Below are 25,438 nucleotides of genomic sequence, written 5' to 3' on the forward strand. Positions count from 1 at the left end.
TTTTTCTCTGTGAACACTTCTTGTCTGTGCAATACATTGGAATCGACCGCATAACGACTAGAAGCTCTTTTCTTCCTCCCTCCTTCCCTCCCTCCCTCCTCTCCTTCTTTCTTATCTTCCCTTCCCCCTCCCTCCCTCCCCTTTCCCTTCCTTCTTTTTACCCAGGATGTTTGTTATAAGAAATGTCGCTTGTTGGTACGTCCGCTCTCAGAAGGGCAAATCTCAAGAGCCATCCCTGGGCAGCGATATAAACTTTACACGCGCGGTGCCGACGGGCGTATGGACACAACTGCGCGGGGCTGGGGGGGAACAAGCGAACCAACCACACAAACAAACCGAACCAAGCAAACACCCCCCAGCCCCCTCCCGGAGCCACCAAACCGGGCTGCTCCCCGGGCAGCTCTTGGCGCGGGGGATGCGTCGCCGAGCGCCGCCCGCCCCGGCCGTGCCGGGATGCGCCGCCCCGCTCCCACGTGGCCGGCCGCGGCGGCACGAGCCGCCGGTCCCCGGCGGGCCGGAGCAGGGCCCCGCCGCGCCGCGTGGGAGCCCCCGCGGGGCCGCCGCGCCGATGCCGGGCGGGGGGACACGCGTGGCCGCGGCCCCGCCCCGCTGGCGGGACGCCCGGAGGGGCCCACCTGCGCTCGCGGGGGCGGCCCCGCGCGCCGCGGCGCAGCCTGGAAACGAGGCGCGCCGGGGCCCTGCCCGGAGTGGCGGCGCGTCCGGCCAATGGGAGGCCGTCGCCTCGCCGGGGGCGGGGCGAGCGGGCGCCGGCCGGGCCAATGGGGGCGGGCGGCGCCGCCAGCAGCTTGCGTTGTGCGGCGGGGTGCGGAGACACTGCCCGCGCGTGGCGCCGGGGTAGGCGCGGATCGGGCCGCCGGGCGGGGGCGGGGGGAGGCTGCGGCCGCCCGTGGACACACGCCCCCCGCTCGCACCCCACGGCCGCGCCGCCGGGCGGGCGCGGCACGCAGACGCACGCACCCCGGCGCGGCGCGGCGCGGCGCGGCAGCAGGCAGGGAGCCGGGCGGCGGGGCCGCTATAAATCTGCGGAGCGGTCCGCCTCCCTGCAAGGCACGGCACGGCACCGCGTCCTCCCCCCGCGATGCAGCAGCTGACTCCGGCGGCGAGCCGCTAGGAAGGGACCGGCAGGGAGGGAAAGAGAGAGCGCGTCTTTAAAATCGCCCTTCCATCCCTCTTTTCTTTGTTCCTCTATTTCTCTCTGCCTCCCCTCTTTTTGTTTGATAGGGTTGCGAAAGGAGGGTAGTCCTGACACACTCTCTCTCTTTGAGTTCTCCCCTTTTTATTTTTGAATTTTTTATTTTTTTACCCCCCTCATTTTTTTTTCCCCCAGTGTTGGACTGTTGGGGGAGGGGGGGGAGAGGATTTTTTTGGTTTGTTTTAGGTTCTGGGGTTTTTTTGCTTCCTCTTAGAACTGTCCCCAATTTAGCTCTTGTGTGTTGTCTTGAGAGAACTATCCATCTGCCTCTTACTCCTCTTTACTGGGAGAAGTGCACCGTTACTTTTTTTTTTTTTTTTTTTTTTTTTTTTAAGCCGAGGAGAGGAAGGTAAGTTGTGGCTTGATTCTTTCCGTGATTGTACGTGTGCGATAGGGTCCACGTGAATGCCTGAGGTGCATGCCCTGTAGAATTACCTTGATTACCTGTGTTTGCTCCCTGTTAACACCGTTCGTGCCGACGGCGCTGAACGCGGCAGTCCGTGCACATGGCAGCGTGCCTGCGGAGCCGCGTTGCTGGAAGCGTTTGCAGCGCGGGGAGGGCAGCCCTTGAAGCTGGGGGGCCACTGCGCGCCCACGCAGGAAGGCGTGTGCATCCGGCCTTGGCCGAGCTGCAAAGTTACCACCACCACGGCGCCCGTCCGGCCCCGGATACGTCCCTTTACGGGGAGCATCCGAAGGGAAGGATCCGCACCGCGCGGGTGGCGGCAGGCGTATCGCTTTGAGGCGATAAACCTGCCTTTGCAGATTAGCCGGGATAAGACACGCACCCCCCTCCCCGCGCTAATTGCTTTAGCCGCACGGCGTTTCGTCTTGCCGTGGGGCTGGGAGTCGGCTGCGTGTCAAGGCGCACAAAGACGTAGCCGGCCGGAGCAAAAGCGCGCAGCGCGTATTGTCAGCGGGTGTGGAGGGTGTGCGGCGGGGAGAGGGAAGCCGGTGAGCCCTGGGAGCAGTGGTTTAGCGTCGTGGAGGGCCGTGTCTTTTCGTGAAGATGAATAACTCGCTGCGGGAGTGGGTGCGTCCCTTTGTTCGGGGCGGCGGCGTAGGCGGGGGGGCGTGTGCGGTGTTTGCGCCTGCGGTGTTTGCGCGGCGGCGGCTCCGATCTCTGTCCGTGGTCCTACCGGTCTGGCGGAGGAGGCGGGGGTGCGGGGAGCGGTCCCCGCTGTGCTCGGGGAAAGTTTGCGTCCGGCTGCCGCGGCGGGGCTCCGAGCGGGGCTGCGGCGAAAGGGACGAACGGGGCGTCCCGTCCTCGGGCGCGTCCTCTCGCCCTCAGCCCCCGCGGCGGTGGGAGGGTCCGGGCAAGGAAGGAGAAGGAGGCGATGGTAAGCGCTGGCGCTGCAGCGTGTCCTCCCGGCAAGGACGGGCCCCAAGCACTGCTATTGTTGTTTAATTTATGCCCAGCACGTTGCACCGTACCCACTTACTTCACATACGAAAATCATTCACCTTGGAGCTGGACAAGCGTGAGGCCCGTGGGTAGTTGGACGCGTTCCGTCAACTCGTTTCCGAGGACCGGTGGTGATGCCGGCGTTGAGGCGGTTTATTTTGACTTGTCCTTGCACACTGCAGCGCCGGGAAGGCGGAGGGCACCCCAAGCCGTGCGGCCCCGCCGGGGACGGGGCCCCTCTCTCCCAGTGACACCCGCTCGGCACTCGCTGGGGCGCTCCCCGCGGGACGAGCAGCGGCAGGCCCGAAGGAGCGGAGCCTCGCTTTCCCGGGGCCGGGGGGGCGGGGGAGGTGGGTTCCTGCCCCGTCGGACGCCGCCGGTGAACCGGACGGTGCCGCTGCAGCGGCTGGTGCCCGCCGCGGGCGCTCTGAGCCAGCACGGCTGCTCGACTGCTCGCGGGGGGAACCGCGGAGTGCTCGCCGCCGCCGCGCGCCGTCGGACGGGCGGTTCGGGGGTTGGTCCGCCCCGCCGGCCCGCTTTGGGAGAGGAGGCAGCGCAGGACCGCCGGCGCTCGGCGTTTTTCAAGGAACGGCGGCAAGGCGGGGCGGGGGCCCTGACCCTACCCCCACCGGGGACCCGACGCCTGAACACCCCCGGGAAGGGGAAGCGCAAGCTGCCCCGCCGCCCCAGCCCTGCTCAGAGCAGCCCGCTGCCGCGCTCTGCCTCTCCGCCGCCCGCCCGGCCCTACCGCTGCGGCGGGGAGCGGGGCGGCCGCCGCGGGGTGCCCGCTGGGCCCGGGGGCGCGGCCCCGCGGGCGCGGGGCTTCTTGATTGGCCGCCGGCGGCGTCACTCAGGCGGCGGCCGCGGGGATGGGCGGTGAGGGCCTTTATTAGCCCGCCGCCGCCCTGCTCCCGCGTCCTTGCGGCGGGGCAGCAGTGGCACAGCGAGGGGCAGCTTCGGGACAGCGGACCGGCAGCACTAGAGTCGACGGGTGAGACGGCATCTGAGCAGCGGCACCCCCTCGCCCCGTTCCGTGCCCCGGGCGGCAGCAGCAGCAGCCGCCACGCTCCGCCGGACCTGCCGTCGGCGGCCCCCGGGACAGCGGGCAGCGCCGGTTCCCAGTTGCTGGAAGGAGAGCGGGTCGAAGGGCTGGGAAGGGCGCGGGGGCTTGCGGGGAGATGTCGGTGCGGTCCTGGTAAAGGGCGGCGGTACGCCGAGTGTCGTCCCTCCCCGCCTTCCCTCCGGAGCACGCGTGGAGGAGAAGCGGGTCCGGAGCGGGGCAGCACCCTGTCTGACGGGAGGAGGGGCGGCCTGGGCCGGGGGGAGGCTGAGTTAGGGGCTGCCGTTGCCTGGCCAGAGCTCCCCAGGAAAAGGTGAAGACCCGGCGTGTGAGGAGACCTTTGCCCCTCAGCTGTTGTAGTTGATGGGAGGTTTTCAGCTGGTACCGGCTTGTTGCGCTCCCGGTTGCAAACTCCAGGGTATTCGCGGCGTTACAATGAAGAGGGGCTTCTTGCTGCTGACGGGCGGTTCTTTTCTGCGAACGGCTCATCTCTCTTGCCCTTCCCCCTTTCTCGTGCTGGAGAGGCTTCGTCCCTTTTGATCCCCCTTTAGGACTGTGTGAGTGTCCCGTTTCGCGTGCGGTGCTAACTGGGCAGTTTAGCACCTGTGCTCCGAACGGAACATTGTGCAGTAAGCCCTCTGTTTTGTCTGCTACCTCGCTCTGAATAACTTCCTCCCCCCCTTAGAGGTGACTGTCTCTGCACCGTGACTCCCGTTCTTCCCACAAGCTGCTCCTCTCTTCCCCTCTTTTTTTTTTTTTTTTTTTACGTCTTGACCTTCCTCTCACCGGATTACTCGTTTCTACAATAGTGCACCTGCCGCCGGCGCCGTCCTCCCCGGCGCAGGAGCTGCCGCCGTCAGAGCCTCGGGGCAGCGCTCGGTGGCGGGTGGAGCCGCTCGGGGGCCGTCGGTAGCCGCGAAGAGGCTGCGGGGGGGGCTGGGGCTGCCGCCGCAGGGGTGTCGCGGCGGCTCCCGGCGCACCTGTGCGGCTGCGGAGCGCTGGGGGGGCGGGAGCCGCTCGGCGTGCGGGGACCTGGCGGCGGGGCTGCGGGGCTGGTGGCCGCGCTCCCCGCCGGCGGGAAGGCGCGGTAGCCCCGGGACGACCAGCCGACCTCGTTTAGTCCCGGAGGGGCGGAGGGTCCCGCCGTGCGAACGGGCCGCGCCGGGGAAGGGGCTCGTCCGTGTCTGTTGTGTCTGATTTCGGGGGTCGCTTCGTGTTTCGGGTGCAGGGCTCCACGCCGACTTGGCGCGGCCGCCCTGGGTCCGGCGTGAGGGATCACCCCGCCACTTCTGCTTTTGGCGGGGGCCTTGATCTGTGTACTGCCCCCCTTTTCGGTTTGCCCTGCCCTGGAAGAATAGTCTCCGCGCTCTTGGCGTTGTGTGCGTGGGGAGTGGAGTGGCTTTATCTCACCTGCATGTAGCGCTGATGGTAAGAGCTAGTCTTGGGGAGCGAGACAGCTCAGTATCTCTTTCACCCCGTCTATAATACCCTCTCTACTTCCGTTTATACACAGGTATAGCCTCTTAAGAGTCGTGAAACTTACCTTTATTTGAAAAAAAAACCCCAAAACCAAACCACAAAACAATAGCCACCAAAAACTAAATGAAGTGGTCTTACTGCAGTTGATTTAATTGAAGGCTGTAAGACTAAAATGTGTTGCTACATTTATGGAGTTTTGAAGAAAACTTTGGTAATACGGTTTAGTAGCTACATGCTGCTTCACCGGCTGTTTTTCTTACAAGCGGTATTTGATAAAGTAGCAATGCCTCGTGATTATTTCACAACATGCACGTGTGTTTTCTTGAAAAGAGGTTCCTGAATTTTTTTGTGCTAAAAAACTCCATGGTGTTTGACTTTGGACATCAAGGCAGAGATAATTAACAATCTTAGATTAAGGAGGGAGTCCAGAAAATATTCCAGTGAGTGAGAACTTGTTCTGTTGATAAAACAGCAGGGTGTTAGAATTTCAATTTTGCATTTTTCTTTTTAAACCCGTGGATTCTGAATCCTGAAATGACATTTAGTTTTCTTCCTCTTTCTCTTCCCTGGCCTCTTGGAAATGTATTGGGAGTAATTGTTTTAAGAGTGGACTTTGAATCTGTTTTATAGCTATTATTCATAAATAATTTTGTTCACAAATACAGAATTGTTAATTTAGATAATTTTTTTAAATGGGATATTACTTAATTGGAGAAAAACGTAGTTATGTGAAGTTTTTGCTATGATATATTGAGAGCATTTGCAGCTGTAGGCATGTACAAATGACCTTGAAACTGCTAAGGAATCTTATCACACTTATTAAAATCTGACAAAGCACATCTTTAATGCCCCCTTCAAATGTCTTATGACTGTACCTGAACTGATATTTCCACCTGACAATAGCTGGATTGATTTTACATGTTTTCATTTTGGTGGAGTGGTTGATCTTTTCTGGATGGCAGTAGAGATTTTTATTGCTTTAGTCTTTGCAATGGATACTCCAGTATTTTCATACTTGCATAAATCTCTTCCTATTATTAGCTTAATCATATTAGTATGCTATTTCTGCATGTAAATTTATTGTGACTTTCCCATACTAATATGAACATAAATTTTCATTGTTCTTCCTGGATTTGTTTTAAATGCTGTTTTTCAGTGAGAGGGGAAGATCCTTTTATCAATGTGGTTTTTGTTGTCATTGATTTATTTATTGCCTCTTCCAAAATTGTGAACTATCACACTTCAGATTGAGCTGCGTGACCCCAGCGTATTGAGTTGAAGTTGTTCTGAACAGCTGAGAGATCTGGAGTATCTGCTTTAAAACAACCCTCCCCCCCCCAAAAAAAAAAAAAAAAGATGAAGGCTTTCAGATTGTTTCCCAGGTTTCTGGATGGCAGTATTCAAACTATGGTGAAGCCCCAGGCTGAATTCTGTTAAAGCTCCTGTAATGCTAAACTATATTTTTGGGGGGATAAAGTTAAGTCTGCTTTATTTGGGGGATAAGAAGGAAATGGATGACCTGTGATCAGAAAGCCCAGGTTCTGAAAGCCCAAGGAATACTTCACCTTTCCTGTGCTTCTTTAAGTCAGTGCCATGGCAGAGGTGGACTTTGCAAGTAAAAATAGTACAAGGATGCACGCTCAAGCTCCTTCCTAGTCAGAGTGGTGTTAAAATGCTGCTTTTATAGGTAGAATTCTTGCTGTCTTACAGTGTAATGACTTTTGATTATATTTGTTGCCACTGATGTTCTTCATAGCAATAAAACTGATTGTTAGCTAATGGATAAACTCGATTTGTGATGAATATACATTTCAATCTTGCTTTAAAACCATCTTTGCTTCTGCTGTAATGCATTTCTAATAGATTCTAGTATCTACAGAAGGCAGTGAAAGTTAACCAGCTGTTGGTAAGACTTTAAAAGTGAGAGAACGTTGCCTTTGTGCACAGAGCTTTCTTTTCCTGACAGCCCCCAAATCAGTGGAAAAATCACAGTGCTATCCAGCAGGATTAGCTGATGGTGCTTTGGGTTTTGACATCTGTAGTTCCAATTCTGAAGGAAGCCACTAGATGTTTTTTGATCTGTTGCCTGTGTAAACCTACCTGATTTGATTTACTCAGAAGGATTAGTTCTGGAGAAGCTGCTATAACATAGTAGCTAAAAGCTATGACTTCTAACTACAACCTTTGGGCCAGATCAAGATGCCTTATTGCCTAATCCTTGTTCTTGAAACTTAAAAAGTCATCCTGAGTTTCTGGTGGCAAAATAATAGAGGCAGGCTCCTCGACTGATTCCCATTGAAGCTTGGAGAAACTGCCAATATCGAGCAAGCTGCTTCTGCCTAGGAGACATTGCTGTTGATTTATGGGGACTCTTAGCATCTAATATTTTGCTACTGAGCAACTAAATATCATGCTAGATTTGACAAAGGCTGTGCTTAGAGAACAGCTAATCGTTGGTCTTCCCTGTATTTGGAAGTGCTTGCTGTTTTGTGTAGACTTCTTGGCATACAGGTCTGTATGCCAAAAGTACACCTTGGAAAGATGACCTCAGTGAAACACTTGGCTTTAGCAGTGAGTGTTTTGGTAGGGAGTGCAGTTTTTCAGGTTTAAAACTGTATGAAATAGTTGCAAACATCTTATGGCAGAAGTCTTAGGAAAAGGTTACTTTCTCAAACTTATTTTTAAATTCTAAACCCACATCAAGTTTTTGAAATAGCTCACAGTCTAAATCTGATTTTACTGGCAAAATATCTGGAGTTTTAGGAGCAGTAATTATATGACAAAAACTGTAATGGGAAGGTCTTACTTGCATACATTTGAAAAATGCAAATTGGGAACAAGCTGAAGCTTTCCAGATGGAGCTTAAACTAGTGTCACACTGTTTTCTGTTCTGTTGAGCCACTGTTCCTTGTGGTACTCTAGTACTTAAGCAACAGGGGTTTCCATTTGTTTTGATATCATAGTAAGCCCAGACATAATGGGTTTGGAAAAAGCTATAGTTTCCTAATAGAAAGTTGGAATGAGTGTTGGGTGTTTAAATGTCTTAGCCACATCTCAATGTTGTGAGTGCACCAGCCTAGGATCAGAATGAGAATCATTCTAGGCAGTCCTAGGCTTCACTTCATAAAACATTTGTGATACTGATTCTCCATTCCCTCATACAGTCCTGACACTGCCTGTGACTCGCTGGTCAGAAACTGCACAAACAGATGCTTAGACTATATGAGGCTGTAAGACGTTGCAAAGATGAGTATCTTGGTTTGCTGTGTTTGGCAAAAATCAGGTGTGTCACAGTAAACCTGCAATAGTTGACCAGATGACTGGGAAGCTGGAAAATACTAAAGTGCTGAGGGCACTGTAGGATGGTCTTAAGGACTCCAGACACTTTCTCTGGTCTTCAGTTGACTGTGGTGTAGATTTAGAAAATGTTCTATGCTGGGAAGTTGCTGGATTGCTAGAGTGTAATGTAATGTGTACGTGCAGCTTCTTGAATACTTAATACCTGAATACTGGTAAAATAGGGAAAACTTAAACATTCAAATGGCTTGTAAAACAGTCTGCACAGAGGTAGGAAAGGCTGTTCAGGATGTCCTACAACACTCACTGTGATGTATTGAGCATCACCTTTCTGTAGGTCTGTGCTAGTTGCATTTGCTTTCAGTCTCCTGAGGATGAGTTTGTTTAACCAAGTACTTACCCAGATTTAACTGAATAAGCTTGATGTATTTTTGTGAAATGTAACTGCCATTGCAAGATTATGAGTACTGATGTTCTATAATTTAAATCTTAATGACAGAAATGAAATTAGTAGGATTTGTTTTGCAAAATAGATGAAGAGAGTTAATTTCTGAGAAATTCAAATATCTGTGGACAAATGCCTTAGTCACTTTAACTTACAAGGTTTGAGAGGAAAAGATTCAGCTATGGAAAGGGAAAAGTAATTTAAATTCAGCTTCTCTGCCAGTACCATCCCCGCTTCTTAGCGTGTTGATAATATTTTTCAATACTATTCTTATCTACTTTTTCAGAAGTAGAATTATGGTCAGAAGGGTTACTTGGAGTCAGCTTCCATGTGGCTTTTCACACTAATGTGTATATTTGAGAATTTTGTATCTAGAACTGTGTCTCTGTATACAGAGATCTGGACAGGTAACTTTTGTATGCCTGCAGGACTTGTTCTGTGTAATGACATGGGAAAACTTACTGTTCGTATACTTTAATGTAGATAAAATCAGCTAACCTGTGCGTGGTTTTATCTGTTAATGGAACTATAAATTGCCTTCAGGAAATGGAGTTCTCCATTTTAGACTCACTGCAGTGGATATCAAAAGTGAGAAAATAAATACCTAAACACCAGAAACAGGGCAAGGGTTTGTCAGCCTAGTTTTCTTACTTGACCTCATCAGCTTGGCACTTCCTGTTTTGTAGATGTTTGTGGTGTGTGGGGGGTTTTTTTTTGGCTTTAGTACTATAGTGGAGAACTCTACCACTTCTTACCTGTGATTAACTTCAGTATTTTCATGGTACCTGTGAATACATTCTTGAAGTTAAGGTCTCCTGTACTGCTGCAGAAGCAGCTGTGCCTGAACTTAAGCAGCACTTTTGGAGAAGAGTATGCCGAATGGCCAAATAGCTTTTGGTAATTTACAGAGCCAGGTGGGCACAGATGCACTTGTTTACCGACAGAAATAGTTAAGGTTCCTGCAGCATTGCTCCATGTGACCCTGTGAGAAGTGGATGCAAGGTGGGGAGGTCCCTTGGAACTCTGATCTAGTAAAAGGTTTCTGCTGATGAAGCTGGCTGCAGGAGGGAGTAGGTATTGTGGCCATCATGGCAGAGGAGAAGATTGTTGGGGGGTATTTGGACTTCTGAATTTGATTTGAGCAAATGGGTAGTACATCACAAAAATGGTAGCAGCATATGTGCCTTCACTATGTTCTCATTTCATTTTTGTAATGGAGTCCTTGTTTTAGTGCCATGCATTTTTTTCATCCATTAGCATTAAATTTCCTATGTATCAACCCAGTTTAAAGGCAGAGCAAGATTTTGGGGTTTATTTACTTTTTTTCTGTATCTCCTGTTCATCACTACTCTTGAACCAGCAAATGTAACTAGTTAAAGGTATGAACGCTATTGCTTTCGTAAAACAATTGATTTAAGAAGGGCTTCTAAATCTTTTACGTTTAAATCTTGAAATCCTAATACCTGCTATAACTGTAATGATTATTATTTTTATCTCTAGTAACATGCTTAGAAATCTTGTCAGACTTCCTGCTGTGGTTCTTTTCTACCCAAATATGCACCAGAAGCTGCTTTCTGTTTCCAAAAGAGGGACAACTAAAGTCATAATTCTAAAACACCATATGCTTCTTGTAACAAACTGTGTACTGCATGCATGCAGTAGTGAAGAAATTGGTTTATTAATGAGTTTAACTTTTAAATTTTGATGTGCTTGCATCTTGAGCTATAACCCAAAATTGAGTTCCTGACCTAAAACTGCTATTGCTAATCCGGCTGGAGCACCCATTCTGAAGGGAACTGGAAAATTGCTGACAAAGTGAACTGCATAAAGTGAGGAAGACTTTAGAAGCTGCTTTTGCATTCAGATAGCTAAACTGTGAAACTTGGCATAGCAATAGCACTTGCCTTGGACTGCATCCATGGTTGAGATGTTGGTAGGCAAGATGAGAATTACAGCCTCATTAACCAACTGAGTAGCTGAATTTTTTTTTGTAACAGTTGAACAAATTGAAAGGAAATGAAATGGAGTCATGCTTGTCTTTTGATAAAGGCTATTTTTATAAGGAGAGTAGTTCTTGTAGTGAAATTCCTCTGAACCATTGCCCCTGAAGGATATAAAACTAGCTATCCTGATGGAGACCACATGCTTTTTTTGAGTATAGCTCTGATGGTCGAGGATCTCTTCTCTGCTGAAACTATAACTGGGTTGTAGGGTTGCTTTTTTCTGTGGAAGGTTTCTTGCAGAACTCTGAGATTGTTACACCACTTGATGTGGAAGCAGTCACTCAGATTACACATATAAAGGTCTGAGCAACCTAACTAGTGGAAGATGTTGGGGCTGATATTTAAAGGTCACTTCCAACCCAAATCATTCTGTGGATGTATGATAAAGTGTCAAAGGGGGACTTTCTGTTCCATTAGAAGGAATGTAGATTTCATTATTAATTTTTGGATTTGATAATGTAGTTTCACAGAAGTAGCTGTTACAAAAGGAGGAGATACTGCAGACCCCTGCTGTGGCAAAAGTGCAACCTCTTTTTCTGCTTTTATGGATAGGGCCTTTTTTCATCTTTACAAATACTGCATGTGTGTAACCAGCTGGAGTTAGGATTACATGTTCTGAAACATGTGTAGGTGTTTTGCAACAAGGAATATCAGTGTTCCTGAAGAAGTGCTAAGTCAAATTGCCAGTCTTTGGTGTGAATTGCGTAGAATGATCAAATGCACCAGACTTTCTGTTTGAAACAATGAATGAGAATAGAAAAAGAGCTGATAGTTTCTGTAGGAACAGTTTCCTTTTCTGACTTAAACTAATTGTGTGGTATCAGATTTAATTTCCACTTCTGCATATCAGTCTTGCATAATCTTGGTATGTACTCTGAGTGCCCAGGATCAAGGACCTAATTTTAGTGACTGTTGCTAATAATTGCTCAAATACTCTAGTACTGAAAATTAATGACTACCTATTTGTAACCGTCCTCCTGTTTGTTAAATTGGGTTGACTTGCCGCTTTAAAAACTGATTTATACATCTTTTCATTACTTGCTTACCTAAGAAGGCTGTACTGCTTTTATCTGTGTACATCTGAAAAATCTGTCTGTTAAGCTATTAGGAAGAACTGTAAGCATATGATTTGAATCATGAGTTTAGTCCAAAGTGAGATACCTGAGTAAATTCCCATCAAATTCAGTACATTTATGCAGGACTCTTTACTAACCTACATAAATGGATATGAAATAGTATATTCAGGTACAGCGTGATGTAGACAATATCTAATACTACTTTGGGCAGCTTTGAACACTTAAATGTGCATGTAGGTGTTTTTCATGTGTAATATGTATGCACTGAAGGGTTAATCTTCAGTGGAACAATATGGAAGTTGTACAGCAGGATTAAATGGGAATAGGAGCATCGATTTCTTGAAACATAAATGTATTTGTAGTATTGTGGATGTAACAGAGATGAAGATGCCTTTCATATTAAAATGCAAGATTAATAATTTGAACAGTGTCTGTGACCCAAATTTGAGAACCTGTACAGCTGATCAGTCTCTTGGGACATCTGTTAAGGAATGTTTTGCCTCCATTTTAACTTGTAATGCTTTTAGAAAACTCAGCAGACAGTGGGTATAGATCATGAGTCCTTAGCTTCCAGAGTGCCCTTTCTTCTGATATGTGTCAGTTCTGTTTGTTCTTGACTTGAAGATTAACTAATTTACTTAGGTGATTATGACACTACAGTCTTAAGTCAGTGACAATCTCCAAATCAAAACTTTGGTAATACCATCATGCTCTCATGTTAAACATTTTAAAAAGTTTTCTGGAAGGAAGGCTCATGCTACTTCATGATCTACTCACTACAGAGGTTCTGCTCTGCTTTGTCTTGAAGATGGATGGGCAAGCATTGAAGATTTTTTTTCTTAATCATAGATGGTAGGGTTTTTTGTAGGTTTTACATTTGGCCAGGGAAGTTATGCACTGTATCTCCTAAGCTGAAGTATCATTTTCCATGCCCTTGTGAACCAAAAAGTGTCAGACTAGGCTTTTAGCTGTTGGATCAAGAAAAGCATTGCCTGAGGAGCAATTTCCCACAGTTAGCTTTCTGTATGAGGCAACCTGAGTTGAGAGCCTAAGCCTTTCTTGCCGGTGTTCAAAATTGATGCTTTGTGTGTAGCACAAAACCAGATGGGACTAAATGGCCAGAAGCTATTCCCATAGCAGAGGGACCTCTATGCCCAGCTCCCTCTGTAGGTAGTTTATGAAGCGGGCTGCTTCTTTGCTTATCCTTCTATGGAGATTTCTAAAAGCAGTTTTTCTCCTCCCCTTACTTTTTCTCTACTCCAGCAAAATAGATCTCCCATATGTCTTAATCTGAAGCTGGAGGGGGGAAGTTGCTTTAGGTAACCTTGGAAATGTTTTGGTTTTAACCAGCTGGTGTCAGTTCCTGTAGAGACTGTTTAGTGAAGCCAGTGGCTTGCAGAAGCAGATGTATTCTCCCTCGGGCCTGTCATGGTGGTTTGGAAGATGCTGGAAAAGTGACCAAGCCACTGAGAGGAAGCCCACAGGGCTTGTCTGGGCTTGAGGAGTCAGGGCAGAGGAAACACCATATACCAGGGGTGATGGATCTCACCTCTGCATGGGGATGAGGGCAAAATGACCTATTTCAGGCTCTGTATCAGGAGTTTGAAACTTTGAGCCAAAATAATATGGGAAGAATGAGCTTTGTCCAGTAGTTTATCTTGCTGCAAGTCAGTGCAGGACTTCACATGGTCATAGGCACCCAGATGGCATGCTGCAGCCCAGGAAAATACTTCTGTTATTATTTGTGTAGTTCTGTGCTGGCTGATAAATAGAAGCTTTGTGTGAGGTGTCAGCACTTTTCATAAATTGCTGTGGTTCTCCTGAACTTCCTGGATTTTGCCAGGCCAGGATAGCTGCAAACTGAGGGAACTTAAGACTTTGAGGAGAGTTCACTCTTCTTTTTCCAACAAGGAACTTCCTAGATGGATAATGTTGATTTGTGTCTGGACTTGAGTGAGAGCTGGCTGCCTAACTTTCCCTCAGTGGAGTGGTAGCTTGCTGTCTTAGGTTTCCAAGGCTGTTTTCTTCAGCAGGGTGAGCTCTCTGGGAGGAGGTCAGAGACTGCCTATATCAGACACGGATGGTTCCAGCCAAATCCACAACCTCATCACAGCAGGAGCCAGTCAGGCCTGTTGAGGGAGTCTGTGGTACATTTGTGAAAACCTACTTAACAAAGAACAAAATGTGCAGGTGCAGAAGGGGGGGGGGGGGGGAGGCCGGAGAGAACTGTGAGGAAACAGCCCCACAAATGTGGAGGTAGGAGGAAGAGGTGATGCCACTGGACCAGGGCAGGCAAGGCCCTGCAGCCTGGGGAGACCGCCGTGGTGGAGCAGGCCTTTCCCTGGAGGCCATGGAGAAGACTGCTGGGGCACATACAGGCAGGGCAGCCCGTGGAGGACTCTGTGCCATAGGAAGTGAATATTTCCTGGAGGGGCTGCTGGCTGTGGAGGGCCCTTGCTGGAGCAGGGGGGAAGGTGTGTCCATGAACCCCCATCCCCCTTGCCACACCGGACGGTGGTGGGGAGGAGGCAGAGGTGTCAGGAGTGACAGATTGAAACTGAGCCAGGGAAGATGGGAGTGGAGGTGAGGAGAAGGTTGTTTTCATTTTGGTTTTGTTTCGCACTAGCTAAATCCATTTTAATTGGCAATATGTTAAATTTTCCTTGAGTCTTTTTTGCAATACTAATCGGTAAGTGATTTCCATGTCTCTTTCTTGACCCATGAGCTTTTTCATCCTGTTTTTTCCCCTTGTCCTTTTGGAGGCTGTGCAGGCAACTGGACAAACACACCATGGGTCACAGGTCAGTTAGTCTGTGTCAGAGGGCAGTGAATTTCAAAAATGGGCTGTCTACTAGTGGCCAGACATAGTTGGCTAAGCAGAACAATATGTAAGGGTGAAGATGGCTGTGCTCTCTTCTGAATTTAGGTATGTCTGCTCTGATGTTTGTGTGCCTGTGAGTTGTGGCTTCTCCAAACTGTCGCCTGGTTAACAAGGAATAACCAGGTTTTCAAAGTGGCCCGGGAATGTGCATCTAGGGTGTTATTGGTGAAAGGCTTTGTATTTTCATCTGTACTCCCAAATTGAGCTTACAGGAAGAGATAGTCGTTGTCTATAAGTATAGTAGGTCTTCCAGGCAAGATAGTTTCTAGATGCATTTATGTTTTGAGTACCTCACTGGCAGCAGATTCTTGTTTTCATTCATACTGCTATTTGATAAAGTTTTTAAATGTTTGTGGAAACAGGTATTTCTGTCAGAGCAGATATTCCTGACAGTCACAGGTCCTGTCCTTCCAAGAGAGACAGAAGTTGGAGGTTTTCTTAATTTTTAGGTAGGAGATAGTTAATGGCATATGACTTGCTCCATTCTTTTCTTTTGCTAAACAAAGAAATCAGGTGTTGAAGTGGGTCCTACCACCTGTCTGTGGTCTAGGCAGCTGTTAATGTCTGGTGTTCACTGCCATGATTGAAGATGTGCAGTCATTCATCCCCAGTGGTGACAGACCTTAAAATTGTCTCTCTCTGCTAGGTCTTTGTCTCTTCTTTTGAGCAGTGGAATAGTTAGGGTATTGGTGTTAGTATTAGGTGTTATATTCAGATGCACAGTAATTGCAACTTCAGTTTGCATGTCAGTTCACCTTAACAAGTGGTTGGGTATTAAAACTTGCCTACTCAATTGTCTTTGCTTTTTTAGTCAGTGATAAGCTAATGGGCAGTCCCCACTGCTGTCCTGTGCCCTGTTTTTCAGTATCCATAGTAAATGGATGAAAAGTCATCTGAATTTACAGTGTCAGTGCAGAGCCACAATAATTGTGAGTGTATGAAGTAATGGCTGATGGTAGTGGTCAGAGGTTGACTGAGTTCTAGTGCAAAAAAGGTGTACAGGAGATGGAAGTGAGGACAAGACATGATGGAGCAGCATTGCCAGTGAATAAAGGGGTGGGCTGAGAGAAGCTAGAGCACAGCTGCAGTTAATGAAGGATGTCAAGGGCAACAAGATGGGGTTGTACCCATAATGCAGCAGCAAAAGAATAAAAAGAGGAGACTGGGCTTGCTGCTGAATAGGATGGATGATTTGCTGATAGCAGATAGACAAGGCTGTGAGGAGCCTGATGCTTTTATTGCCTCCATCTTCAGTGACAGGGTCTTCTGAGCTCTTTTTGCACGGGTAGAAGGTTCAAGGAGGAGATGAGCTCCTCTGTGTAGAACAGGATCAGATCTGGGAATTCTCAGGAAATCTCAACTGTTTCGGGTCTGAGGGTATTGAGAGAATAGTCTGCTCTCATGATGAGGCCACTGTCTAATATTTTTGGCAGATCAGAAAGGTTCCTGATGATTGTGGAAAAAGCAAGTTTTTCTGTTGATTTAAAAGTGAGCGCAGTAAGGATTATATGGGGAGCCTCACTGTAGTCATTGTGTGAGTTGTCTTTGAAATAATTTCTGTGTAAATTAAAGCAAAGGTGGTTGGAAGTAGCCAGCATTGATTTACCCAGGGTAAATTGTAGTGGAACAGACTATTTTTGAAGTTAATAGGGGATGAGAAAAGTGATGTCATCTACATTGAGCTGAGCGTAACTCTTCATGTGTTTTCCTACAGAATCTTTGTAACAGCTTTGGGATGTGAAGGTTTAGGTGGGTGGATGACTAGATAGGTAGAAAACTGGTAGGCTTTTGGAGCTTGAAATTTAGTGGTTAAACTTCATGATCTTCCTGGAGGCTTGTTACACATAGAGGTCTTGGGGACTCTGTGCCACCTATGTATTTACTATGTACTTCAGTGACCCTGAGGAAAGGGAGAAGAAGTTCAGCCTCATCAAGTTTGCAGACATCACCTGAAGGGTGTAGCTGGTGTTCAAGGGCAGGGTTGCTTGCTGTTCAAAGGGACCAGGACTGTTGAGAAGATGGGGCTACCAGGGACCCTGTGTAATTAATGCAGGAGCAATGTTGCAGCCCTGTTTGGGGCAGGCAGAGACCTGGCAACAATGACAGTGGGACTAGGGGGAGAGGGCCCTGGACTCTGGTGGGCAGTGAGCTGAGTAGGGCCAGAGAGGCTGGAGATACAGGAAACCTTTTGCCCCCCTGCAAGGTTAGCTGGGCAGTATGTGTGGGATCCAGGGAGATGCTGCTGTCTCCATCCTTGTAGGGTTTCCAGCCTACACAGGATAAAGCCCTGAGCAACCTGTTTTGACCACATGGTTGAGTCTGCTCTGAGTGGGGGGTTAGACTGGAGATCCCCCAAAGGTTCTGTTGGCCTGAATGATTGATGTATCTACCTCTTGTCAATGAAATGCATTTATTGGTCAGAGAACTGAGGCATGATGTCAGGGTCCTTTGGTTTGAGTTTTAGAGAAAGCAGAAACACGCCCAACTCTAAGCAAAGCCTTTGTTTTCAAAGCATGCTTGAAAGATTTTGGAGGGTGTAGCTTTGGCTTGTTGTATCTGACCTAAAAAACCAAGAATTGTATTGGAGAGACAGGCTGGGCTAGGTATAAAGTATCAAGGTCAGATTTGCTGCTTTGTTTGTGCTCTTTGAGGTCACTAGTTTGGAAGGTGTGCTGTAACTTTCTGTTTCATGTGATGTAAGCTTTTTGTAGAGAAGAAGCTGACAAATCCAAGCTGGAACACTTTAATATCCAGAAATGCTAGCACAGTATGAAACTGCTGACTGGTCTTATGAGTGCCTTTCAAGGTTAAATTCACTTCTTTGAACGGTTTATCAGTTGCAGTACTACTTTGACACTCTCCCTGTCCTCTCCTTCAGGATGTAGGTATTTCGGGTAGAAATTAGACACTGAGAACTGTTACCCACTATGTGGGCAGCTGTCCTTACGAGTTTACCCTTAATGTATATATCATCAGTTAACAGTTTTCCTCAAGCTTTTTCATGAATAATAGTAGAGCCAAATGTTTATTGATTCTGAGGGGCTGTATGGTATCGTTTGAGAGGAAAGAATTTAGTGGTCTCTTCGTCCATGTAAGCTGACCTATTCAGAGAATAAATAGTGATATGTCTGAACTTGTTTTCCTGGTGGGGATCAACCTAGAGACAAAGACTTGATATTTAGACTTTAAGTAGTCTTCAGAGCCCTCTTGGAGCTAAAAGGATGCACCTCCACATGAATGGCTCTTACGAGTAGTGGCTGGCAGAAGGTTTTTTCTGGAAATCCCCAAGGACTGTTCTGGGCCAAATAAGGATCCTTTGACAGCTGGGATGTTCAGTGTGGAGGTGTTAGTGATGCTTTCTCTGGATACTAGGTGAGCTGTAATGAGAGGGCCACTGGCCAACCTAATCTATCTGTGCCAAGTAGAGTCTATTCAGAGCTGTTACTTGTATAATCAGCTTAAGTGTGGGGTTTGGGGTGGTTTTTTTGAGAATGCTGGTTTAGATGACAAAGGGGGTTTTGGGCACACTTGTAGGTGAACGTGTCTGAGCTTTGGCCAGGTTTAGGCTTTTTCAGAGACTGGTCGTCCAGTGTCCTATGGATTAGGGTAAACTTGGTGTGGGCAAGATCTATCTTTCTTAAAATGGTCTTTGGTGCAGTAGGAGTGGAGCTTTGACTTGAGAGGAAATGAAAAATGGAAAGATGTGGCTAATGTGTGTTCTGGTTTCAGCTGGGATGGAGCCAGTTTTTCTTCTAGTAGCTAGAATAGTGCTGTGGTTTGGATTCAGTATGGAATTTGGTATGAGAAGAATGTTGATAATATACTGATGTTTTAAGTTCTTGTGAAGAAACCAAGGATTTTCCAACTTCCTGTGCCATGCTAGTGCACAGATGCATAAGAAGCTGGGAGGGAGCATAGCCAGAGCAGTGGACTCTATAGGATATGGAATATTTTGTTAATGTTATGCTCACTATATAGATAAGGATTGGAAGGGAAGCTCCCCTCTTCTGGGATTGCAGTGTTGGGATTTTTGTCTTCTCTGAGATTGCTAGCTGGGAATAGGCTGGGCATTCATCAGCAGGTGGTGAGCAATCATGTTGTGCATCACTTGACAGTAATAATAGAATATACAAACATTATTTTAATTTTATTTCAATTATTGTTTTTACCTCAACCTATGGATCTCCTTACCTTTACACCTTCAACTCGCTCCCCCATCTCCTGAGGCAGGGAAGGGTGTTTCAGAAGACTGAAGATAGCTGTAGTGATCAGACTAAACCTGTTAATGCAGCAGCATAATGTTAAGTCTGGCTTATTTTATGGTGTATTAGACTTGGAGATCCCTGTTCTTCCAGAGTTAACTTTTGCTTCTTTTCCAGCTTCTTAAATTGAGGAAGCAACTGTGGCATCATATAGTTGAATGCTAGTGTAAATAAGGGAGGCTAGCTGCTTTTCTGTGCTTTTATGCAATAGAGGGACTTATAGCCAGTCAAAAATGTAAAAGTTTTGCCTGTAACTACGTTTTGACAATGATGTGTCTGGCAGGTACTTCTGGTTACAACCTAGTAATGTGTAGAAAACATGCCTCTTCTGTGGTTAACAGTATGTGACCAGTTGGTGACAACCTGTTTGTATCAACTACCTTATTGCTGTCCATTTTTCTATACTGTATGATAAGAGGTGACCTCAGGAGGATTAGGATGCAGAGATACAGTGGAGTATTCACCTTGAACATGAAAGGTAGTGGGGGGTGGAAGGATCATAAGTAGTCAAGGTACTGCCTCTGGCTCAGGTATTTTAACAGCAGCCTTGTTCTGCATTTACTTCACTTTGCTGCAAAAAATATTTAACTTACTATATGATGTGGATAATTTTCTTAGGACTTGGAAGTAGAAAGGATCAGAATATATGTTTAAGCAGCCTTTCCTTGTGTCTTCTGTGGGACAAACAGTAGTGGTCATGAAAACCAGGTAGCTACCTGAAGGATTATGGAGAATTGGAAAACATGGCTATTTTAGAGTGAGTGGCTAAGGATTGTGCTTCAGCTTCTTTGCTTTGATGCTGATGTGTTCCTCACAGCCTGCAGTCCTTTGACTGCAATGTGTTCTCACGAATGGCTTGTAAAGGCACTCAAAAATAAGGATCTTAAACTGCACTTCTTGTGCATTCTACATGGCCATTCATTCCAATTAGCAGTTGGGATTGTGTATGCAGAACAAAACCAAAATGGTTGCTGACTTATATAGTCACATTACCTCTTCAAACCCAGGAGATAACTCTTAAGATGCAAGAAATCGTTCTCCTTAAATGGGAGGAGATAAGGGGATCTGAAACTGCTTATGTGGGAATGCTAGTAACTAGCCATTGTGGTGTTGAAATGTGACACTTTTTGTCTTGGGCTCTGTAGAACTAGAACATTATATGAATTCTAATAAAATAGAGTTAGTGATAAAGTCTTGTTCTTGCTGCCTTTGTTTCCCACTTCTCTCAGGAGAAGCCTGTTTCTCAGGATTTAATACAGAGAATAGTTTTGATGCATCAGTTGAGTGAGGCAGAACAAATAGATAGTGGTGGGGCTAGCAAAGGTCCAGCCATGCAACCCCCACTTCCAGATGATGTGGGGAAATCTGCTCTATTATCCAAGCTGCTGAATTCAGTCATGTGAACAGGTAGGTACAAAGGAAACTTGAAGCCTGGAAATAGACTGATACCATAGGGAGGGGGAAAACCTCCAGAGCTATAATAGTCAGATGAAATGCTTGGATGCCCTTATTTAATCATTATTTTATGACTAGATATTAATTCATAGGTTGTTCTACCACCATAGCTGCTCTCTAATATCTAGGTGAGACCTTCAAACTCATCCTTTCCAAGTGATGTCAAGAAGGAATCTCATAAAAGGAATTCTTGATCACCCTCTTCTAAAGAAGCCTTCCTGAGTTTTTAGTCCAGTGAATTTGTAACAACCTTTGAGCTTAATGAAAAATAGCCTCTCCTCAAGATTAGGTTCTGTGGTGAACCAAGGTGATGTCATCAGTTTATTAAGGTGAATGGCATTTGGAATACTCTTAATAGTGAGCAGCTGGCAATCTCTGTGGCTCTTCCTATAAAAACGCACTTCACAACAGATATTTGTAGTATATTTTCCTTGAACTGCTTTGCTGTTCTTGGATTAGGAAGTACTTACGACTTTGCTGTGGGGTTATAGCCAGAGCACAACTTCTTGCTCTCTAATCAATACTTACCTGCTTTTTTTTTTTTCATTATGAAACTAATCTTGCTCAAGCTAAATGTAGCCACCCTTAAAACCTGCAGTACTACCACTGTATATCAGTAAAACATCCCTGGAAATGGTACAGGAACACAGACCTATACTTGTTTTCTTCCCTCCTTCCTCCACCCAACGAATATTTGAGTAGGGAGAGGATTGTGTTAACATATGGATTGAGTGACCTGTGATTTACTTATTTTCCACTCTTCTTTTGTGAGAAGCAGGGTGTAATATTCTATGAAGTTGTCTACCTTGCGTGTAATACTGTCTGATTTGGAGGTAAGTGGAACCTGTGAGGACTTCAGGTAGTCACATTCATTGTAGACATGTTCATTTATGTAAGATGAGTTAGTGATATGTGCAGCTGTGCTGGAGTTCTCACCTGCCTGCACTGTGCAGAGTTCCTGGAAGCAGAAGTGGCCACATGTGAATAGCTGTGGCTAGTTCTGGTACATTGCTGTTTCTGATGACAGCGTTCTCCCTCAGCATGAACAGAGACACTGGTAGGACTAAAAGATAGGGCCTCTGGTTATGCAACACCAGGGTTGCTCATCAGTTTAGTGTTTCTGCTCTGTTCTTCATGCCTTCTTGAGCATAATGCCTGTGGTATTTCAAAACCCTATTCCACATGAAAATGAGTGTATTGAATAACCATCGGAGTTGAGAATAGTGTTTTTTTTGTTCAATTTGAGTTAATTGTTTCTAGTTATGGTTCTGCTAAATAGGCAGACTGTTATGTTTTGAGGTAGGTATTTGGTGGAAGTCAGATTGACTGCAGATATTAAGATAGAAGTAATTAAAAGATAGCTAACCTGAGTGGTATCACTGAACTATTGTCCTGTCATTTTGTCCTTCAGCATTTTGAAACAGTGCCTTGAGATATCTCATTGTGGCTGTTCCTCAGGATGGAGGGTGATGTGTGGGAATCAAAAACACTGTCAACAGTTAAATCAAGTTGAAGGTACTTGGTAGCTACAGCACTGCAAAGGTTATAGTAACAGAAGAACACAGGTGTACTCAATCTAACAAGTGCTCTGGGCAAGAAAAAGATTAAACAGATTGGAGGGGGGCAGTTATTTCAACATAACACAGCTGTAAAACTTAATGCTTTCAGAAGATGTCAGTGGAGACTGCTTGGCAAAGAATTCCATAGGCAAGATTTGATACATGGAGGGAAGAAATCTCGGTAATGATGAATTTATACAATGGATCAAGCAACAGTTGCTGTTCAAGGCAGTTTCCTTCTGCTTCAATTCATTGCCAAGTGTGTTTTTTCTTTTTCTCTTTATAGCTTGCATACAACTGTTCCTTAAAATTGGAAAATCCAGTTCTGAAGCCTCTGTAATAGCATGACACATCTCATCTGGCTCCAGTTGATAAGGAAGCTGTCACAAACAGCCTTGAGGAGGTAGACTGTGCAGTAGAAATGTCAGAACAGAACTGGGGAGATACAACTCCTGCTATATCAAACTGGTGTATCTTTATCAAAAAAATTTTGAAGCATAAACCTTCCTTGTTAAGTCTTAATTCATTGCGTGCATTGACTTCTTAGGAGGTAAGGGTAGTGTTGGCAGGACTCTTTGAAGGAAACATTGTTGTGACACAGCTTGCTTTTACTTGCCCATTTATGCTGGTAACAGTGGCAGGACTATAAGCATGGGGAAAAAATGGGGCTTATTATACAAAATGGGCTATTCTGAACATAGTTGGAATGCTTTCCTGTACTCTTCAGAACACTGGTCTGGGCTATGTTCTAGGGTGTATTTTATCTGATAAACTGAAGAATGGAATTGTAAGTGGAAGACTGCTTAAGAGTTGTAATCTACTGAGTGCATAATAAACAATATTGAACTAATATTTTAATGAATTCTGCTTTGCCAGGTAATTTTTCTGGAGTCCTGCATGTGTGAATTCTTTTTCCGTTTCTGCTGGTTAACTGAGTAACGCAAGTATATCCTTTGCTGTACTGTTACTTTCAGTAAGGGGCACCTTAAAGGTATCAGTCCATCCACAGGACGTATGGGCAATAATCTGTTTTTTTCCTAACATTCATGTGGATTATAACACAGTACTAGTTTGAAACTTTACTCATAGCCCAGCCTTGGGCTGGAAATTTAGATCTCATGCTTTTTAAGTATCTCTTCTTCCCTTTCTCATTGCCTTATCTTGTCTGTTGAGCATTGTTGCTGTTGTCACAATTGTGGAATGTAAAAATTGATGTGTAGATTTACCATGATGTATTCCTGTACCTACAAGTGCATTTGAATTTTAATGAAATACAGTATAAATTAACTCTATTTGCCATTGCAGATAGAATAATAGGATGACTACATGATGGATCCATAAGTTTCCACCAATTATGGATGGTGGAAATTTCAGTAACTTTTTTCCGGGTGTGAGAAAACAGAAGGACACAGACTTAATGTATTCTGCTTCTGTTAAATGCTGCTTTTATGACTAGAGTTGGTGCTAGTGGTTAACAGCCCTCTTCTGCATGCTTAAGCTTTTTTAGTCTACTAAAAACTATGAAAGGTACTTCCGTTATATTAATGACTGAAACTACTTAAAATTGTAGAGGTTGGCAGTCACCTCGGGAGATTTTTCTGGTTCAACCTTCTGTTTAAAGCAGGGTCAATGTAGAGCAAACTGTCCAGGGCTGTGTCCAGTTGGGTGTTTGTCTCCTGCTTTGCCCAGAGAGAGTGTGCATCCTCTGTGGTCACACAGTTCAGTGCTTCTCAGTGTTCACTGAGTGGAGTAAATTTTTGTTAACATACTATGTTGTCCTCACACTGGATACTTCTGAAAATCATAGAATGGCTTGAGGTACAAAGGGACCTGAAAGATCATATAATTCTAACACTTATGCCACGGGCTGGGACACCTTCCTTTAGATCAGGTTGCTCAAAGCACTGTTCAGCCTGGCCTTGAACACTGCCAGGGAAGGGGCAGCCACAGCCACTCTGGGCAGCCTGTGCCAACAAAGATGTTGAACAGCTCTGGTCCCAACACCGACCCCTGAAGAATGCCACTCGTCACTGCTCTCCACTTGGACATTTGAGCTGTTGACCACAACTCTTTCAGTGTGACCATCCAGCCAATTCTTTATATACCGAGTGGTCCATCCACCAAATCCATGTCTCACCAGTAGTGAGACAAGGATGTCATGTGGGCACTGTTGATTGTCGCCAGGTTCCCTGCCCCATTCAGCAGCTGTCTCTCATTTTTTTTTTTGTGGTTTTCCTTCTGCCTTTTTTAACAGATGTCTTAAGTTGACTTAAGTCTGTAGCAATAGTGGTAAATTGAATTAAGTTCCACAGTTTTAAAGTACACATTGTGTAATTAGCCAAGTTGCTAGATCTTTAAAAAAAAGCTCAGAATGATTTTTCCTCCCTCTATTTTAAGATGCAAATGCTTGATTTTTAAGAGCTTGTTTTTATGCTTCTTGACCATGATCAATGAGAAGATCTGTAAACTACATTTTGCTGACTTACTGAAAAGTTACATGCTTTCCATTCGTATCCTTGAATTTAAAGAGGCAACTTTGGCAGTAGTTCAGAATCCTGCATTACAACCTCAGTATTTACTCTGTTTCCTTTGCAAACTGGCTATAATTGGAGACTTGCAGTGGTATAGAGTACATGATTGAGTGTTCTTTTTTAAATTAGTAGTTTATTTGTAATGTACTTTCTGTATTGTGAGTTGTGTGAAAATGACATGATAGTTACTGGAGATGTGGTTTTTTGGAAAGCTCTGGATGTGCAATGCCAGCTAAGTTCTTGTTTTGAGGTAAAAGGTGTCCAGTAGGAGGTCTAGATGAAGGTCTTTTTGATCTTGTCGGAATGCCAGTAGCAATCAAGTAGGTCTAGAACTTGCTTTTATCTCTGACCTTTAGGGAAGGAACCTTGCAGTATCTAAACAATAGTTTACATTGATGTAACATGGGGGAAAAAAACCCCAACTTTGTTGTAGAAGAGGAGTAAAGTGCATTATCTATCAGTAGCATCTAATAAACCAGTGAAAACTGAAGACAATTGATGACTGAGTAAATGTGTACTAAGCTTGTTGTCTTGAAATCTGTAGAAGCTATTGCCAAATCTCAAGATAAACCCTTGCCACAGCTGCCTCCACATAATTTTTGCAACCTTTTGACTGAAAGGTTTTTTGGGGTAGGAGGTTTTTCATCTGTACGGTACTTCACATTATTTGCTAGAGGAACTCTTGATTCCTCTGTGTTTTGGACTTTACTGCTAACAAGTATTGCTCGGTTCTAGTCTTCATGCAGCACTGCTTGGATTTTAGTGGAACCTG

The 25,438-nt window shown here is 45.9% G+C and overlaps 1 protein-coding gene across 5 annotated transcripts in view; it reads left to right on the forward strand.

Moving 5' to 3' along the window:
• The first annotated feature begins 1,525 nt into the window (after positions 1 to 1,525).
• The window catches only part of ELAVL2 (ELAV like RNA binding protein 2), a 101,051-nt gene continuing 77,138 nt past the window's right edge, over positions 1,526 to 25,438 (forward strand). For 4 of the 5 annotated variants that reach the window (XM_074931352.1, XM_074931355.1, XM_074931353.1 and 1 more), the window contains exon 1: positions 1,526 to 1,562. The gene's annotated coding sequence lies outside the window, so the exon portion shown is untranslated. Of the gene's footprint in view, positions 1,563 to 3,540; positions 3,610 to 25,438 lie in introns of those variants that run through there. The other variant, XM_074931357.1, reaches the window with a different exon arrangement.

Source organism: Athene noctua, chromosome Z (genome assembly GCF_965140245.1).
Source record: "Athene noctua chromosome Z, bAthNoc1.hap1.1, whole genome shotgun sequence".
Taxonomy (NCBI): Eukaryota; Metazoa; Chordata; class Aves; order Strigiformes; family Strigidae; genus Athene; species Athene noctua.